Raw genomic sequence first — 6,516 nt, 5'->3', positions numbered from 1 at the left:
TGCAATTGCAACATTTAAGAAGTATTTGGATGGGTATATGAATAGGAAGGGTTTGGAGGTACATGGGCCGGGTGCTGGCAGGTGGGACTAGATTGGGTTGGGATATCTGGCCGGCATGGACGGGTTGGACTGAAGGGTCTGTTTCCATGCTGTACATCTCTATGACTCTATGACTGCCATTTCTTTTAAAAAGGTGGCTAACCTGAAAAGCAAAAACATCAAAGACATCTTATATGGAAAAGCCCGATTTTTTAGAAGTATGTGGGCTGCTCTTATTTTCTTTGCAAGTTAAGGGTTTTATTACACAGGGTATCTAGAAGTATTTGGTCAATTTTTCTGAGCAATGGCACTCTCCTACCGATTGTCACTGCATTCTTTTTCTGCATCATGGAAAGTCTCCACATTTCTTGCAGGAGATTCTAATCAAGGCATATTCAGAAATGTGGAGCCATACTTCCATTTGGACAGTTTAGAACTGCAGAGGGAAGGAAAATCATACCACCCTTTTTCACAGCAGTCAGATGCTTTCCTCTGAAATTTACAAGTCCAGAATCACAGTCAGCCACTTTGACAGCTGCTGTCAGAAATATATAGATACATGTGAGGTTAGGATGCCACCAGGGTGCCTGGTGGGTAGGGGTGCAAGGTGCCAGGGAGCAAGATGCCAGGGTGTCAGGTAAGTACGGTCCAAGATGGCCACATAAGGGACGGAGTATCTAGAATGAGTCAGGATGGGAAATAATGGGTCCAACAAAGGTCCGTCTGTGAGGGGTAGTAGGGGTGATGTTGGCACCGAGGAAGCGGTGGAACAGTGGGGGGACTGCTGTTGGGTCCAGTGTTGGAGAAGTGATGTCAGGTCTGAGCAAGGGAAGGGAAGAGGATTTGGGTCCAAAGTGGGAAGGGCAATGTTTGGTTTGGATTGGGGGGAGGGCACATGACATTTTGGCAGCAGACAGTGGTGTTGGATCTAGAGCAGGAAAAGTGGGTCTGGTTGGGTCCCAGGATGGGCAGGGAACTGGAAGAGGTGCTGTTGGGTGTGTGTAAGTTGAGTCGGGAGGGATCAATTCAACAACTACTTGGCAGTTAGACTAGGTATTTAATGGTCTAAATTTTCCTGAGTAAATATTTATTGAACTTCAGCTGAACTTTCTGAGTTCTCTGCTGTAAGTGGATGCATTTGAGGGTTTCCAAGTAGAGGGGAAATACTCAGTGGAACCTTCAGTTTCTTCAGCAATTGCTTTACGACATTGAGGAATCCACAGAGTCTCCATGCTCAACTCCATCTGTGCTTCAGAAACCACTGTCTCACCAGTGGAAAATTCATTCCAATAATTTTTAAAACCTTAATGTCAAAAGGCTAAATTAAATCAGCTAAATCAGTTTAATGAAAAGAAACAAACTAATTTCTTATTTTGAACATGTACACGTTGTTTCATCAAAGATTTCTAACAAGTGAAAATCACCCACCATTGTTGAAGCTATCTCAGAGCATATGTACACACATTGAGTATATTTAAGACAGAGATAGATAGGTTCATGAGTATCAAGGGGATCAAGGGTTACAGAGGGAAAGTTGGAGAATGGGGTTGAGAAACTTAGCAGCCATGATTGAATGGTGGAGCAGACTCAATGGGCTGAATGGTCTAATTTCTGTTCCTGTGATTTATGGTCTTACGTAGAAAACAGAATGAATGTATGTTGTTAAAATGAGAAGTAGGTGTAACAATATTTAAAATCTTGTGGGAGAAGTGATTTGAATTGGGGTGAAGTGGAGACAGTTCATAAACAATAGGCAGCATATCTTCCTTTGCTGTTGAGGTTTGATATGATTTTATGATTGTGTAATTCCATACCAAATTTTGGGAAACCTAACATATAGAAAATGCTGGGAATAATTGAAGATGGATGAGCCTGTCAATGAATGGAGGCACACAGAGCATGGTTTATCAGTGCTATACATTTAGATCAGAAACACTACACAATACAGAAACTCCCCTGGTACTCAGCAAAGCTGTGCATGTGTCAAAACATGAATGACAGAGCTGTTTTCTCCTGCAGAATAATATTCATTTCTTAACAAACTGCCAATAACGCAGAACAGTTACCACTTTGGCAGATAAATATCTGCAAACTCTACAAACTCAAGAGAAACACGTCATTTCTCTGACTCCAGTTGCTAGTGCAGCCCCCTGTCTATGTACCACCATTGTCAAACATACTTTCAGCAGCCTAGATCTCACTTCCTGTCATTTGCTTCCTTAAATTCAGGGCCAATCTTTCCATTTTTTTCTTGTCCAGCCCTTTAATTATTCCACCTAGCCTCATCAACTCTTCGTCTAACATTGCCATGAAGAAACTTTAATTATTTCTTCAACAATAACATGCTGCATAAATCTGATATCAATGTAACTTTCCATATCACAGTTTTAATGATTTAATTATTATTTTTCTGTAACTTACCTGCACTTCAGACTTTAGCCTCATTCAAAGTGCAAAAATCATGACCCACCAACGGGTACAGGTTCCCTGTTCACTCTTATTTTTAAAGCTGTCCAGATTCATTTTTGTACAAAGTGGTACTGATGGGAACACTGCTCTGAATATTCAACACCGTTCTCTGAAAGGCATTGGGACACCCACATTAAGTTCTCAGAACTGTCTGATATCTATCTTATGCTTTGAAAATAGACAGTACCAGAAAAGGTAGTTAACTTTGTGTCAACAGACAATGTATCAGTATCAGTTGAGTGGGAGGTTTGAGAGCTACAGAAACATTACTGCATTATTCTTTTTTCTGAGGTGGCTAAAAAGAAAGCTAGAGTTCCTTAAAGAATTGTGGAGGATGGAAGGTGAAGGGAAGAGAGTCCATAATAGAAACAAAAAAAAAACAAAAGAGCAAAGTCATTAATAAAACAAATCATTTTCTTATTTTGGACTAAGTCAAATGCACAATGAAGACCATTTTAAGTAGAATGCTTATTCTTGTGCTATACATAATCCTCTCATCAACTTCTTCATTTTTCAATTGGGCTTCACTGTCAAGTTTGACGTTTATTGCCAGTCTCGAGAAGATGGTGATGGGCCTTCAACTCAGAACTACTGAGGAATTTGAAACAAACTGAGTTTCTTATTATGCATTTCAGGGGTAGTTATGATGCAACTATATAGATGCAGGACTGGGATCACATAAAGGCTAGACCTACATGGTAGGTTTACCACCCCAAAGGACACTGGTTCAGCACCAGTTAGGGTTTGCATATCCGTCTAAACCACAACAGCCCATGGCCCATATCAGTTTTGCTTGTAAATATCTAATTGGCTACATGGGTATGTTATTGGCGGGATGTCGTAGCTTGAAAAAACAAACCACAACAGGGCAGCAGTGTCCCTACCTCTGAGCTCGGGACCTGGGTTTGAGTCTCCTCTGCACCAGAGATGCAGATTAGGATTGATTAGGAAATATCTACAAACTACAACACTGTGAAACAATCCCAGAAAAATAAGGTTGCCTATATTTAGAAGATATTATATTCAATTGAAAATTTCTCTCTGTAGAACAAACCTCTCAAATGTCATGTGAATTAATTTTGATTCAAATCACTCTATGACCGAGTCCATTGAAGCTCTGTCTGTAATACCAAAAAAGTGGTTTTATCTCCATTTATTTAAATAATGTGTATTTAATATTACATTAATCTCACATCCCACCTATGTGAAATTAGATTCCTTTCATTTTTTTAATGAGTTGTACTTTTAATATAATTCCAATGTAAAATTGTTTGATTGATACAGAATGAAATAATCATGTCTTAATTAATCTTTAGGTCTTTAAGGGGACATTGATAAACCTGCTCTTCTGAATATTTCAAACATGCATCATGGCCTGGTTAAAGCAATTGATGGACTGCAGCAGTTCAACAAGGCAGTTCAACATCAACTTCTCAAGGGCAAATAAGGATAGATGGCATATATTGGCCTTACCTGTGCAAGATTAATAAAACAAGTGAGACAGCTGGATTAAACCCAGTTTCAATTACCCTGAGCATGGCTATTTGCAAACTCACCCCATTATGCAGTGTTCAGTCTTTTGGAGCTCAGAACCTTGTTTTGCTTATTAGCATTATTTGACTTTGTCAGCTTTTCCTTATGTGTTCATGGGATGTACAGGGACAAGAGAAGAAGGGGTGATTGGTGGTCAACATGCATTGCCCATCCTCCATTGTTCTTGAGGAGATGTTGTTGAGCTGCTTTCTTGTCCAACTGTAACACTGCAGTTGACTTTGACATGCCATCTGAAAATGGCCTTAACCAGCCATTCTGTTATATCAAGTCACTGCAAAGACAGTATCAACTGGCTCATCAATTATCCCTTCCTTTAAAACAAAAACCTGGAATGTTGGTAATTTTATTTTCTGGATTTATGACAGAGACTAGGAATAGGACATCTGGAAAGTACTTCATAGTAAAATGATGCATTTCTTTCAGAAAAACAGATACGGTGGGTTTTTACAAAAAGAATTACAAATTAATGTATCCCCCTGTTTATACTGCTGTTTCATCAGGGAAATGTGATGGAATTGGCCAGTAATTGGATGGTAACAAGTTTCCAATATAAATGTAGTGATTGTAATGAGGTTAGCCAGGTGGATCTCATAGAAAATGAGTCCCCTGATTGGCACTTTTAACCTGGTCCAATTGGGGAGCCCTGGCTGACAGATATAAAGTCATAGCTGCCCCTCTTCCGCGGTTACGTTAGAGCCCGGGTGTCCTTGGAGAAGGAGCACGCGGTGTCCACCAACACCCTGGAGTTGTTCAGGGAGAGGTGGGCGCCGCAGGGAGTGGAGTGCATCATTTCTCCCTCCAATTCTATTTTTATTTAGTCCCTACCCTCCCCTTCACTGTTTTGAACACACAGCACTGCCCCTTGATGTGAAGGGCAGTGTTTGTCACTGGCTACCCGGGTGTTTTCCTATCTTCCTGGTGGTGGAATTTGAATAAAGATTGGTGCACTTTGTGTCTTTCACTGTGTCTCACACACACACCATGGGTGCTGGGGGAAAAAAAAAGAAGATAAAGTCATAGCAACATGGTGTGGGGGCAGTTAAGCGGTAGTGTGGGGGCAATGAAAAACAGAAAAAAAAGAAAAAAACAAAAAAAAAGTATTTAAAAAAGTCATAGCATCATCGAGATGTCCAGCACGGGAACAAATCCTTTGATCCAACTCATCAATGCTGACCAGATATCCCAAATTAATCGAGTCACATTTTCCAGCAGTTGGCCCATATCCCTCTAAACCCTTCCTATCATATACCCATCCACATGCCTTTTAAATATTGTAATTGTACCAGCCTCCACCACTTCCTCTGGCAACTCATTCCATACATACATCACTCTCCACAAGAAGACGTTACCCCTTAGGCCCCCTTTATATCTTTCTGTTCTCACGCTAAACCTATGTCCTCTAGTTCTGACTCCCGCACCCCAGGGAAAAGACCTTGTCTGTTTACCCTATCCATGTACCTCATGATTTAAACACCTCTATAAGGCCATCCCTCAGTCTTCGACACTCCAGGAAAACAGGCACAGCCTAGGCCATTTTTGGAAAATTGTGTGCAATTCTGGTCTCCTTTCTATCGGAAAGATGTTGTGAAATTGAAAGATGACACCAAAATTGGAGGTGTAGTGGACAGGAAAGAGGGTTACCTCAGATTACAACAGGATCTGGACCAGATGGGCCAATGGGCTGAGAAGTGGCAGATGGAGTTTAATTCAGGTAAATGCGAGGTGCTGTTTTTTAGGAAAGCAAATCTCAGCAGGACTTATGCACTTAATGGTAAGGTCCTACGGAGTGTTGCTGAACAAAGAACCTTGGAGTGCAGGTTCATAGCTCCTTGAAATTGGAGTAACAGGTAGATAGGATAGTGAAGAAGGCATTTGGTATGCTTTCCTTTATTAGTCAGAGTACTGAGTACATGAGTTGGGAGGTCATGTTGCGGCTGTAGAGGACATTGGTTAGGCCACTGTTGAAATATTGCGTGCGATTCTGGTCTCCTTCCTATCGGAAAGATGTTGTGAAACTTGAAAAGGTTCAGAAAAGACTGACAATGATGTTGGCAGGGTTGGAGGATCTGAGCTACAGGGAGAGGTTGAATAAGATAGGGCTGTTTTCCCTGGAGTGTCGGAGGCTGAGGGGTGACTTTATAGAGGTTTACAAAATCATGAGGGACATGGATAGGATAAATAAAAAAAGTCTTTTCCCTGGGATGGGGGAGTCCAGAACTAGAGGGTGTAGGTTTAGGGTGAGAGGGGAAAGATATAAAAGGGACCTAAGGGGCAACCTTTTCACGCAGAGGGTGGTACTTGTATGGAATAAGCTTCAAGAGAAAATGGTGGAGACTAGTACAATTGCAACATTTAAAAGGCATTTGGATGGATATATGAATAGGAAGGGTTTGGAGGGATATGGGCCGGGTGCTGGCAGGTGGGACTAGATTGAGTTGGAATATCTGGTTGACG

Source organism: Chiloscyllium plagiosum, chromosome 30, assembly GCF_004010195.1.
Source record: "Chiloscyllium plagiosum isolate BGI_BamShark_2017 chromosome 30, ASM401019v2, whole genome shotgun sequence".
Classification (NCBI taxonomy): Eukaryota; Metazoa; Chordata; class Chondrichthyes; order Orectolobiformes; family Hemiscylliidae; genus Chiloscyllium; species Chiloscyllium plagiosum.
Note: the sequence above shows the minus strand (reverse complement) of the source record.